This window comes from Macrosteles quadrilineatus, unplaced genomic scaffold, assembly GCF_028750875.1.
Source record: "Macrosteles quadrilineatus isolate MER2022 unplaced genomic scaffold, UCM_ALF_1.0 Scaffold_2__2_contigs__length_208266976, whole genome shotgun sequence".
Classification (NCBI taxonomy): Eukaryota; Metazoa; Arthropoda; class Insecta; order Hemiptera; family Cicadellidae; genus Macrosteles; species Macrosteles quadrilineatus.
The window spans coordinates 16,293,074-16,307,635 of record NW_026542595.1 but is presented as its reverse complement, the minus strand read 5'-3'; the positions used below and the strand labels follow the sequence as shown (position 1 = coordinate 16,307,635).

At 33.5% G+C, this 14,562-nt stretch overlaps 1 protein-coding gene across 1 annotated transcript in view; it reads right to left on the bottom strand.

The window, feature by feature from the left end:
- Positions 1 to 13,867, bottom strand: part of LOC128985889 (probable isoaspartyl peptidase/L-asparaginase GA20639) — a 208,148-nt gene extending 194,281 nt beyond the window's left edge. The window contains exon 1 of the mRNA XM_054405861.1: positions 13,836 to 13,867. The gene's annotated coding sequence lies outside the window, so the exon portion shown is untranslated. The remainder of the gene's footprint in view (positions 1 to 13,835) is intronic.
- Between the last annotated feature and the right edge of the window lie 695 nt (positions 13,868 to 14,562).

Sequence of the window (14,562 nt, the reverse complement as noted above, 5' to 3'; positions counted from 1 at the left end):
GTGGTAGTAGTAGAATAAAAGAAATTTTGATTCTCCAAAAAAGGGCTTTAAGAGCTATGACAGGGACGCGACCTGATCATTGCAAACCTCTTTTTAACCGACTCCCCCACTACCAACAAAAGGAGGAGGTTCTCAATTTGTTTGTGGCGATGTTTTTTTTTTCTATCTATGTTCACTAATTTCTCTGTAATTCTTTTACTGATCAGTGTGGTTCCACCATCAAAATAACCAGGAGAGTTTCTATTTGGTACCTTATATATTATGTTTAAGTATAATATTTGTTTCGGTGAAAAATTCTGAAAACCTTAAATATTCAACATTTATTTTGTTTACATTTGTGCAGATTGTTTACATTTGTGCAGATAAGGCAATAAATAATAATAAAATTCCTACAGCTGTTAGTTGAAACCATTTAAATGAAGCTACAGACAATTGATTCTTCTTGAAACAGTTGCTTCATATTGATCAATAAACTATTTCTTGCCATGGAGCCTAAATGAATGTCATTGAGAAAAATGCATTTTGTTTTGGTTACTATAAAAAATGTATTTTAACGTTTGACCTGATTTGAGTATACAGTAATTCTGTTTTTAGTATTGAATATTCTGACTTACAAAAACATATATGTTTCAGTGAATAGCTGTATGATATTGACAAATAAAGGTGAATTGTGAAAACCAAAGCATTCGAAAAACAGGTCTAAATATAAATCAAATGCAATTATTCCTTACACGACCTAAGAAGTGTGACAGTGCATAATCGTCAATTGTCTTAAAAGTGTTAAATATTTTAATTACTAAACATGCATTTGCAGATGTGGAATGTTTATTGATATTCTTTACCCAGTTACTATATCATATCAATACTATTATGCCTGCTTCGGAAAGTCCTAGAGGAAGATGATTTGCAATTTCGACTAAGCTATATCTTGATCAAACAAAACCACCTACATGGCTTGCACCACTTTAAGCTGAACCCATCTTTCATATACATATTTTATTTGCAGACGTGGCATGTTTATTAATGCTTATTAATATTCTCTACCCAGTTACTATAACATATCAATACTATTATGCCTGCTTCGGAAAGTCCTAGAGGAAGATGATTAGAAATTTCGACTAGGCTATATCTCGAGCAAACAAAACCCCCTACATGACTTACACTTTTAGCTGAACCAATCTTTCATATAATATTTTCCAAAGGTATTATACGAAAGGTTCTATGGTGTTAACGACCAATTTTTCACTTTTGAGAGATTTTTTAGTGCTGGTAGCTGAGGAATAACTTTCATGTTGTTCCAAAAGGCTTGAGACGTTACTGTATTTATTTTTATAATGTAGAAGTACACCGATTGCAGGAAACGATGATGTCTGACATTTCAATGTATCTAGAAAAGACAATTAGTTTTTCATTAGGCCTAATGTAATGGACAACTCTTTCTTTCTTAAGGAATATCTAAAGATGTTTATTTTCATACCCATGGATTATGTCCCTTGAAAAGGTGACTCAAGCAGTTTTAAAATAATGATTGTTCTGTGGAACTTTTGATTGTTTCAAACAGTTTTGCTTATCAAAAATCCTCAAGTAATTAATATATAAAAAATTATACAGTCACTAAAAATCATTAAATAATTTATTTTTGTAAAAAAAATACAACCGACTTCAAACGCTCTAAAAAGAATGAAATAATTTCAATAAAGTACACTTTTGTATTAGGCAAGCTCACGTATTTCAAGTCGGCGCGGCTCAAACTACAAATATGATTGAAATTAAATATTGTGTGTGTATTTTGAAAATCAATAAATTGTAGCTGGATAACATAAATATATAAAAACATACTGAACTGTTTTGTTTATACATGAAAGGAAATATTTTCTTGTATTTTATGTTTACTTCAGAATAAATGCATTATGAAAATAACACACACAAATGTTCTATATGAATAGGAAAATAATTTAGTTTGATATTATGTAGGGAAAAGAAGCTAGTTTAGTATTAAAACGTTACTTTTCCAAGTTATAAACATTTAAATGCGTTATAATCTTTTTAAAGATACTCGTTAATACCACTATAATGCCGATCTCTGATTACGGTAATAAAATAACACTTAACGCATAACTATGAAAAAGACATGCAGATTAACACCTTTAGTTATAGATAGTCACCTGCAATATGGACACCCTCTTTCAATTTTTGTATCAAAAATCATCATAGAGCCGCGCCGACTTAAAATGCGTGAGCTTGCCTAATACAAAAGTGTACTTTATTGAAATTATTTCATTCTTTTTAGAGCGTTTGAAGTCGGTTGTATTTTTTTACAAAAATAAATTATAGATAGATGAGTTACTACGACTATCCGCAGTACTATCCTAATAATTAGACCAATTCGTTAATAATTACAAGGCAAACATGTGGTTCGGATTCCGCAATAAATTGTAGGTCCCTTAGTTGCCATTGGTTGTATGGGCTATTAATTAACAGCTGTGTCTAAGAAATATGTTGGCCTTAGTCACTAAAAGACTACAAGATCGCTCCACTCATCCTACACTCATCTCCATTTATACTTGGCTTATAATACCTACCTTAAGTATGGTCACCATTACAAAGTAAAGTATTAAAGTATACCTTTAGTTATATCATGGGTTCATGGAACGATTTATGAGTAATATTTATTGCTAGGCGGCAGGTGGTATTTTCGACCGCCTTTAACTGTAGTACCATTGACTATGTACTGTATTTTATTTATGGTTCCAGTAATCCAGCTGCAAGTACAGAATACCCTTCTTTTTGTTGTAAGCTTTAATTCACTAAAAAGTGCCATGCAGGGCATGACGAATTCGAAGATTTCAACACCATAAAGCCGATGTAAATATATAGTTCACTTATGGTTTTTGGCTGCTGATTTTCATAGTCTCGGTAAACTTACTCTTTTTGGCATTGTAATGTATACCATTGCTTGGTAAAGATGTAGTAAATGAACTACTGATTTGGCTTCCATTCGTCAAATTTACATGTTAGCATTGTTTCGTTAACGATTCTGTGCATACAATAGCGGTTTGTCAACTTCATTTGGTAGGTATGAGGTTATATACATCGATGGGTATGAGTTAGCAAAGCGAAATTTTCATCACACTAATGACCCTTAGACTTGAACTATACTAAAGTTAAGGCACTTTGGTAGTGTAATTTGGAATAAAAATACGCACTTCAGAAGATGTTCTGAGCTACAGTACCTGCGTTGTTTGTATCGTTGGCACCGCACAATATGTGGTCAATCTCGTTGAGTTGATTTCAATGGCTGTTCCAACAGATATATTTGTTCTCAGGTTGTTATTTAGCTTTACTGTAGTTATTTTTATGTATGCATTTAGTCCATTTGACTATTTTTTATGTTTTTACTAATAGTTTATTACTAGCAAGGTGATACAAACATTTTTTGAAAACATGAGTTAAGTGGTAGAAGGTAAAGCGAAAAGTAATTTATTGTGCCATTATACAAATCAATATTATAAAAATGCAACACAAAAACCAATTAATTTACTTGAGTTTTTTACATTCTTGTTTATTTAAACATTAAAAATATCTAAACTAAAAAGGGATGTGCAATAAATTATAAATCTTTTTGACTTTATATGTTAAACGGATAGCCGATTTCAGATGTAGTACTGTAAAATGAAGTAGTCACTTTGAACCAATAACAATAAGTAGAAATATCAAACTTAATTGTTCACACATCTTTTCGGTTATAATGTGTTCCGATAAATGAAAGTGCACGAAGAAAAAATCAAAAAAATCTATAAAATGGTAAAATATGCCGAGAAGTTTAACCCTTAATTTGACAGCGTGCCATTATTGGCACATGAGAATTCAAAAAAATGTCACATCCGCTTGTTAACTTTTTAATTCCAACAAACGGCGTCCAAAGGTTCTTTGCCTATTGCAATTATGGTTTAGTGCACTATAGTGGATGTTTTGGAAATTACTATCACTTTAGACCAACGTATAGAAAAGGAAGTATGGAGGCTTAGTGTAGAAGGTTAGTAAATTACTTCTTATTATAGATCTGCAAATTCAAACAACTGCAGTAAATTTGTTCATTTATGATCTGATTGTTTATATATTAAAAAAACCTGAATATCTTCAATTTAATAATCACAGTCACAACACTCGTTTTAAAAATACTGCGCTGTTAGAATCCCATCGTCTTAGTAAAACTAGTAATTGCCACATAATTTTATCAATTAAAGTGTATAATTCAGTAAAAAATAATATAAATTTTCATTCAATTAACAAATTTAAGGCTATGTTTTATAATTATCTACTTCAGAACCCTTTTTATAGTCTGGATGATTATTTTAAACTGGGAGAAATTGTCCTTTAGTTTGGATTTAATTTCAGTTAAGAATGTGAATGGAGTTGAATGTTAATTGTAATATTTGGCCTGTAAGAGTATTTTGTTGTTTATTTTAAGACTTGGTTTGAAAACTGCAAATAGACTTTGTCAATGATATGTAAATGTATCCTTATGGCAAATAAAGATTGATTGATTGATTGATTGTGTTCATATGTGGCAAATTCTGAGGTTAAATCAAAACAAACAAACTGGCATGTTGTCAATTAGGCATTGGGGCCGTGTTGTATTACTTTTGAAATAAATGCCCAATTAATATAAAATGAATTAATTTAGTATATTTCATTGTCTATTTATTATAAAACTTTCAGTATTTAGGCTACTGGCTACTGCATTTTATAAACAAAACTCGAATCTTGCTTTCTTGGCCCATCGTATAATGTTATCCTGTTTAAGTACGTGGTGAACTTTTCTGTCTGCATTAATGCATTATCATCAATACTACAGTTAGCTGTTAATTAAAAGTACCTGGGGACCGAGCTTTGCTAGGAGAAAATCATTAGTTCACTCTAAAAGCAGTCTTAGTATTGGAGATACATAAATCCATTCCCAAACTCCACACGGCTCGCATTTACTACGTCCTACACCATTTCCTACGTCATTGACCTGCTTCCCTCCATTCCCATAGCATTTCAGAATTGCAGACACCTTAATCTAATCGTCATAAACAGTTCCCACGCTCCATACTACTCGCCTTTACTACTTCCTTCACCACTTCCTGTGTTGCAAACCTGTTTCCCTCCCTTCCCATTGCATTTAAAGATTGCAGATACCTTAATCTAATCGTCATAAACAGTTCCTACACTCCGGACTACTCGCCTTGACTACTTCCTTCACCACTTCCTACGTCGCGGACCTGTTTCCCTCCCTTCCCATAGCATTTTTGGATAAATTTTTTTTTATTTTCTAATTTCGACATCATAAGCCCCTGATTGCCCCTGAACTGGTTATAATAACTAATATAATGGTTTTAAATACCTTCAGTCACCTTCACTCAAAACTGGCCCGCCTGATGATGGTACAACTTCGTGCCGAAACCTAGGTCGCAATAGCCGACTATTTTGAACTGGTGACTGAAGGTATTTAAAACCATTATATTAGTTATTTTTGGATTGCAAATACCTTAATCTAATCGTCATAAACAGTTCCCACACTCAGGACAGCTCGTCTTGACTACTTCCTTTACCACTTCCTACGTCGCGGACCTGTTTTTCTCCCTTCCCATAGCATTTTAGGATTGCAGATACCTTAATCTAATCGTCATAAACAGTTCCCACACTCCGGACTACTCGCATTGACTACTTCCTTCACCACTTCCTACGTCACGGACCTGTTTCCCTCCCTTCCCAGGGCATTTTAGGATTGCCCATACCCTTATCTAATCGTCATAAACAGTTCCCACACTCCGGACAGCTCGCCTTGACTACTTCCTTCACCACTTCCTACGTCACGGACCTGTTTCCTTCCCTTTCCATAGTATTTTAGGATTGCCCATACCCTTAATCTAATCGTCATAAACAGTTCTTACACTCCGGAAAGCTCGCCTTGACTGCTTCCTTCACCACTTCCTCTGTCGCGGACCTGTTTTCCTTCCTTCCCATAGCATTTTAGGATTGCAGATACCTTAATCTAATCGTCATAAACAGTTCCCACACTCCGGACTACTCGCCTTGACTACTTCCTTCACCACTTCCTACGTCGCGGACCTGTTTCCCTCCCTTCCCATAGCATTTTAGGATTGCAGATACCCTAATCTTATCGTCATAAACAATCCCCACACTCCGGACTGCTCGCCTTTACTACTTCCTTCATCACTTTCTACGTCACGGACCTGTTTCTCTCTATTCCCATAGCATTTTATGATTGCCTTTACTACTTCCTTCACCACTTCCTACGTCGCGGACCTGTTTCCTTCCCTTCCCATAGCATTTTAGGATTGCAGATACCCTAATCTAATCGTCATAAACAGTTCCCACGCTCCATACTACTCGCCTTTACTACTTCCTTCATCACTTTCTACGTCACGGACCTGTTTCTCTCTATTCCCATAGCATTTTATGATTGCCTTTACTACTTCCTTCACCACTTCCTACGTCGCGGACCTGTTTCCTTCCCTTCCCATAGCATTTTAGGATTGCAGATACCTTAATCTAATCGTCATCAACAGATCCCAGACTTCGCGCTGCTACCCTTGACTACAATGTATCGAGTAATCTTCAGTATAATCTTTGCTAAATATTAACAAGGAATGTTTTTCCTTTTGTACTGTATTTGTAATTTGCTAATATACTGTGGGTAGTTGGCTTATTATGAACACATGCTACAACTTCAAGTCTTTTGTTTACTTTTTCCTTGTTATTTAATTCAGCCAACATGGTTACCTAGCAACCCATAAGACTAATGTTAAAAAAATGTGATTTTCAGTTTCATTTTTCTACGTAATTAGATTTTTGTTGGCAGTTCTAACTGCAGTAAACTCGTTTTTAGGCCAGAAATAAACTATTTACAACATTTGAAGAAAATCGTCGGAGCCGTTTTTGAGATCTTTGTGCAAGCAAGCATACATACATACATACATACATACATACAAGCAAACATTTCTCATATTAGAGTATAGGATTTAAATGTGTCAAAACGTTAGTCTTTAAAGTTTATCTCGTCATCTCAAGAATTTTCAAAGCAACCATCACTTATAATTTGGAGACAAAAATTAAATAGCAACTTATTCATTAATTGATTTGGAATTAGGAATCACGTCTCTATTTCACAGTATATATTCTCTAAATTGCCAAACACTTTTATACAAGTAGGCTAGAGTAAGTTTAAAGTATATTTAACTACAGTATCGTCAATTCCAATATGCTAGATTGTTTGTTTTGATTTAACCTCAAAATTTGACACATATGAACACATGATCGCACTACAGCAAAATAGGTTCATCTTCAAAGATATTCCACCACACCTTAACTGCTTCTAGCTAAAAAAATCCATCTGTACCTTGCATTTTCATTCTACATACCCTTCTATTTGTTAAAGAAAATTTTTCACAAATTCTCTCTTTTAAAATCTACACATAACTATCCTACATGTAATTGTAATCTTTCTTTGCCGATACATCGAGCAGCAGCTTTTGAAAAGACACCATTCCATACAGGCAGCCGATTATTTAATAAACTACCTTCTCATATTCACAATGAATCTTCTGCCAAAGCATTTAAAAGAAAACTTGTGAAGCCATATGTTTCATGCAGTAGAGGATTTCTTATAGGCCTATAGTAATAGTGGTTTGTAAAATGGTTCATGTGGAGAGTTTGTTTTCTCATTATGTTTAAGTTACATTTTAATTTAGTTTTTAAAATTTTTGTATCATATTTTTGACATGTCATCTACCATTGAGGAAACTCCTCTGTATATGGTGTAATTTGTGACAATTTACATGAATAAATGAATAAATGAATATTTTCAATACAAATTTGAATGACTCCAGAGGTTTAACCCTGCTAAAGGCAGCAAACATGTTTGTGAAGTGAATAAATATTGGTTTACTAAGGTAGATTTGGTCTTTTAGTTAATGATGATATTGAAATATTGGAAATCGTTGAAATCCAGACTAAATTTTATGTGCCTCAGCTGCATTTAGTCCGGATTTTAAGATTGAATTTCCTAATATTCCCCGACACGACAAAATAATTATACCGGGAGTAATAAGTAGGCCTACCACGTAAGTATAGTTACACAGTAGTGAAAAGATAGTTAGTAAGCTATAAAACATAATACTATAAAAAAATGACTGTTGATATGTCTAAAAATCCTGACTGGATCATTACTAAAATATTTCCTAAAAATTTAAGATAAATTCCCTATTTAACCCTTGAGGAGGCGCTTCACCAGTAAAACAGGAGAGGGCGCATGCGGAGTTTTATTCCGCAACACTAAATAGCATAAATTGTACCCATTTTACTTGTTATAACGAAATATTATATATAAATGTTGAATAATCTAATCAGAAACCTAATTTCTTTGTTAATAACATTATTTGTTAAACTTTATATGATTAATATTTCAAATAATCATATTGAGCAATTTTCTAGTATAAAGGTATGTTACGAGAGAGGGCGCATGCGGAGTTATGTTACGCAATAATGCAATTATAGGTACATATTATGCATACAAACAAAATAGGCCTATATTTGATAATAATTATAAATGAAATAATACATTTAAACATGTTTATAATTTTGTATGCATAAAATATACACGCAGTTTGACAATAGCGCGTGAGGAAATAAATTCTGTGCTAAGGACTTACGCAATAGGGCGCACGCGGAGTAAACCTCCGCAAACTGACACCGCGCCACTGAATTGCAACTGACAACAAAATGAGGAGGAACTCGGGGGTAAAAATAGCTTAGGGGCATTCCCAGGATGAGGTGCGTGAAGTGTAGAGCCGGACACGACTGCCGACACCCATTATGCATATTTATATTAACAAAAACTACAAGTGCGGAGGAGAACTCCGCAAGCGCCCACTCGAGAGTTAAATAACTTTAAATTTAACTAGTACTAGGTTTACTGCTATGGGGAGAGTAATAAAGCGTGTATTTATGTTAAATATCCATTAGCTTAGTATAAAATAAATAAATTTGCCAAGTTTGATCGAAGTATATCCATAAATAAGCAAACTGCAACAATTTTATTTTCCTCCATAAGAATAACATGGGAATTTTAAATTTATTACTAACTTTTATTATTTATCTCAATAACTGTTAGAGATAGCAAACCTTGTAGTATAAAAAAGATGTATTTTTAGATGTTCTTTAACTTTTGTATTTACAAAAATTCTCTAATACCAATAGTTTGTAAAATATTGTCAAAAAAGTGAAAATTGGCCGCCATTTTTCAAGATGGCGGCTGAAGCACAGCCGGGATTTATGGGGACTTTTGAAATTTTATTCATTTAGGCTTACTAAACAACTTTGCAATGTTTCCACTTAGTCCGAATTTGTTAGGTCGAATGTCATTTTTATCCCTAAAATTCTTGGACTAATATAGATAGATAGATTGGTTGAATCTTTGGTCTAAATCAAGATAAAAAACATGTAAACCGAATAAGTGGTTGACTTATCTTATAATAATGGAATGATATAGTTGAAGTTTTAATGCAATTATTTTTGCTCTGTTGGTTATAAACTTATTTTCTAAGGTCCTTCATAAATGTGTGTATATGAAAATGTCCTTGTAGGTATAGCATGGAATGCATAGTTTTGGGACTGATGATGTTGGAGTTTAAATAGTCAAAAATTTATCTCTAATGAAAAACTTTAAATTAGAAACTAAGTGTTACATATTTGTAGTAAGATTATCTCAATATTTTAACTTTATATTCTAGATTCTTCTTTACAACCTATCTTTACCGCTGGATTGCTACTAAGTTTATCACTCTACAACTTGTTTATGCTCTACTGATATTGCAGAGAATTTTCTACTTGTGCTACCGTTATGAGGCGTTAAAACGAATTGTAAGTATCCTACTATTTTACAGTAACTTATTCGTTCTCAGAATAATTTGTTTTTTCAAGGCAAAGTTAGTAAAAGTACTATGTGGTATACATCAGGGGTCGATACTGGGCCCTAGTATGTTCATAATCTATGTTAATGACCTACCTCAAGTCTCAAATATGGAACTCTTTCAGTTTGCAGGCGATACAATGGTGCTATGTACGGCACCCAGTATCGACTCCCTGCAGCACACATTGGACAGGGAGGTACAAGCTCTCAGAGACTGGTTCCAGGCGAATGGGTTGGTTTATGAATGATGATAAAACTCAGTTTATAAAGTTTTTTCTAATAATCGATATAAAACAGATAAAATTACAACACCAAAATCTAAAATGCCACTGAAGCAAAATGTGAATATTTTAGTTATTACTGTAAATGAAAATGTAAACTCGAAACCATAATTTGATCAAACGAATTTAAAAAACCGTTAGAAATTTAAAAAATAAAAAATCTTCTGGGTGGGATGAAATTCCTATTGAATTAATTAAAAATGTCATAAACCATGTTGCAGAGCCTCTGTGTCTAGTAATCAATCAATGTTTTGATGAAGGAATTTTTCCCTATCAATTAAAAAATGCTGAGCTGAAACCACTTTTCAAAAAAGGCTCAGTAATGGACCCTGATAACTATCGTCCTATTTCAATACTCCCATCTTTGTCTAAAATCTTTGAAAAAATTGCTTACAACCAAATCTATTCATATTTCGAAAATAATGATTTATTTACCAATAAACAATATGGTTTTAGATCTGGGAAAAACACTATATCTGCTGTCTCAGATTTCATAAATCAGGTTTCTGATGGCTTGGATGGGTCTCAGAGCACAGCTGCGGTGTTCTGTGATCCATCCAAGGCATTTGATTGTGTAAATTACAATATATTAATGAGTAAACTTAAATATTATGAATTTTCTGATATGGCTCTGTCTTGGATGCATTCATATTTGACTAACAGACATCAAAGAACAATAATTGTAAAAAATGGTAAAAAATGTATTTCACAGTGGCTTAACACTAAATGTGGGGTTCCGCAAGGGTCAATACTAGGCCCCTTGCTATTTTTAATATTTATTAATGACTTACCTCGAACCTTATCTTATATGCTGATGACACTACATCAATAGTTAAATCAAATAATTTGCAAAATCTTAAACAAGAAATCAGTCTTTCTATTCTTAATTTATCTAATTGGTTTACAGCCAACAGGCTAAAACTTAATAATTCTAAAACACAGGTGATGTTATTTCAAACAATTCAGAATAGGCAAAACTCCACTGTTGAATTATCTTATGATAATAATATTATATCCTTTACTGAAAATGCAAAATTTTTGGGTTTAGATATCGATAAGAATTTAACATGGAAAACACACATAAAAATGGTAGTTGGTAAATTAAATACGGCTTGCTTTCAAATGTATGTTTTGAGAAATGTAATAGATTTAAAAACTAAACTCACAGTGTACTATGCAATGTTCTTTTCTATCTTGCAATACAGGATTGAATTATGGGGAGCAACTTCTTATTCTAAAGCAGTTTTCAAAATTCAGAAGAAATTTATAAGGATTTTATCATTTATGCCTAAAAGAACCTCATGCAGAGCTTTATTTGCTAAATACAAAATGTATGAGATATTAACTTTGCCTTCACTTTATATGTTTAAAATGATGGTGAATTTTAATAGTAGTTTACGCAACGATTGCGTTAAGTGAGTCTTTATGACACGAGTAGAAAATTTAAGGCACGAGCCTTGGCGAGTGCCTTAAAAACTTCTACGAGTGTCGTAAAGACTATTAACGCGAGTTGCGTACACTACTTTACCTACGACCGTTTTTTAATTACTATCAATCTGGATTTAATTACTAACAATCACTACTAACTTTTTAGAGAGGTTATGTTTTCGTGTATTGTCATTGCCACTGAAAGTGATGCAACGACTTGTTGTATAATCAGCTGATTTCCTGTAATTACGTGTTTGTTAAACTTCGTTAAATATTACATTGCTAGCAGCATTCTTAACATAAATAATATTGTATCAGGTACAATTCGGCAAATATTTCATTTATTTTTGGACTTCCACCAACTTAATTAAGAATACGCGAGTATCAACATGAACAAGTCGGATCAACAATTAAATTGGTCAACTGATCAGCTGATCAGCTGATTAGTTGACGTTCGAAGCATTACAATTTTAATTCTTTTCTCTCAATACTTGAACCTCATTGGTCCGTTACCTGTGTGGATATGAGAAAACTATGCGGATATGAAATGAAACTATGCGGATATGAAAGTAAACAGCTGTAAAGTGAAACTTTTCAATTCTAAGAACTGGACTGAAATGGCTACTTTAAAAAACGGTCGTAGGTAAAATTAATTATCAAATGTACAATGGTAAACAAATCAGTCATCCATATCTTACACGCTCAAAAAATTTTCAATATCCAAGACATCGCCTTTGTTTATATGAAAGATCTCCTTATTATATGGGATTAAGGCTTTACAACAGTCTACCCACTAATTTCAAAGAAATTAACAGTATTTCAAAATTTAAAAATGATTTCAAACGATACCTTTTACAGAAAAATTATTATAATATTTCCGATTATTTAAATGATAAGTAAATATATTTTAGTTTAAGCTATGTGGATTTTAGTTTTGTTATGTAACTTAGTGTTTAAGCATAGACAAAAAGAATGAAATATAGACTGTCAGCCGTGCTGCGGTTGCTATGGTTACCATAGGTTCCGGCGCACACCGCTGTAGTTTACGTAGCGCGTACGCCGTAACTACCGTGGTGCTCCAAGCGGTGTGCGCCAGAACCTATGGTAACCGCAGCACAGCTGACGGTCTATATTTCATTATTTTTGTCTATGGTTTAAGATCTCTGACAATATCACCTGTTTCACCAGCTAACGCTGGATCCGTGAAATGTTTTTGTGATAATAAAGTAATATTTCATTTCATTTCATTTAATTTCATTTCATTTTATTTCATAAACAGCTGTATTTTCTCTTTTTGGGTAATCAGACAAGCTGTGAACTTGAAAACTCAGCTTATAGTTTATCATTCTTATTTTTCTTCAATAATGCCATTTCTGGTTTGGGGAAACTTATGCCACTCCAACAAAATATTCAAACTAAAAAAAAAACCTGCAGAAATTAGACAACGTTGCAGATACAACAATTCTGGGAAATCCACACCCCAACCCGTCCATCCACCAGACACTGTCTCTGTCAGTCTAACAACGGTCCCGGCTCAAGTAAACACCCCGCGCTCGCAACACACGCCCGCCGCGCCGCGAGTGCAAACGCTGCGATGTGAACCGGTACAGTGACTCTCATGTATATATACTTTGTATATAGGCCTGTTAGGATGTAAGTGTACGATAGTGACCTCTGAAGATGCCACAACCTGTGGCAAAATGCGCATCAGGTATCGAAAACAACAAGAACTTCAAGGCAACAAAAACCAAAAACGTAATTGATTAAAACTGTTCTTGAAACTGGGTTATATCACAAAAAAAAAACCGTTAGAATTATTGGGCGAGTTCCTTGTAGAACTCCTTGTAAAAATATTTTTCAAACATTTTCAGTTTTAACATTTTATGACCACTATGTTTTAGAAATTTCAAATTGGGTTGAAGACAATCTGTCCTTGTTCATGACCAACCCTTTCATTCCCACCACACTAGATTTAAGACTTATATTAAGCCTGAAACCCATAGAGACATTTCTTTTATCCCCCCAATATATAGGTCCAAAGTTTACAATAAGTTACTGCTCCGCATAAAGAATATTGATAGTAGTACATAAAAAATAGTTGTTTAGCCTCCAGATTACTGTATTATACTTAAAATGGTTTACAATACCTGCATATAGTAATCCTTTGTTGCTGATTTTGGCAACTAGTTTCGGTTCATTATTGAACCATCTTCAGGCCTCAAGGTGTCAAAATATCACTTCATTCGAAGGTCGTTAATAACAGAGTTCAATAAATAAGACATATACAAAACACGATACACGGAACGGACACAAATTACAAAAACACAAAAAACACAAAGGGACATTGACAATCGATCGTGACCGGCAGGCTGAGACCACGTAATGATTTTGTTCTATTACAGATATGTTGATGACACGATTATGCTATTTAACGGTAATAGCAGACAACTTTCTTTATTAAGCAGTTATTTGTGCAAAATGCACAGAAATATTGAGTTCACGTTAGAGGAGGAAAAAAACCAAGTATTAAATTTTCTGGCCTTACAATTAAGAAACAAAACGATCATTTCGAATTTAAAATTTACAGGAAGCCTACATGCACCGACCAGACCATAAATGCTGATTCACACCACCCATACTCTCAAAAAATCGCCGCCTACAACAGTTTTATCCATAGATTGTTATCAATACCGATGAATCAGAATGATTATAATGAAGAAATAAACACGATAAAATACATAGCAGTCGCAAATGGCTTTCACTCCAGTCTAGTGGACAAACTGATTTTCAAACATTTAAATAAACCTCAAACTAAATCAACAGAAAAGAAAACGTATATTTCAGCGATTTATGGTTCGCATATCAGTTGCACAT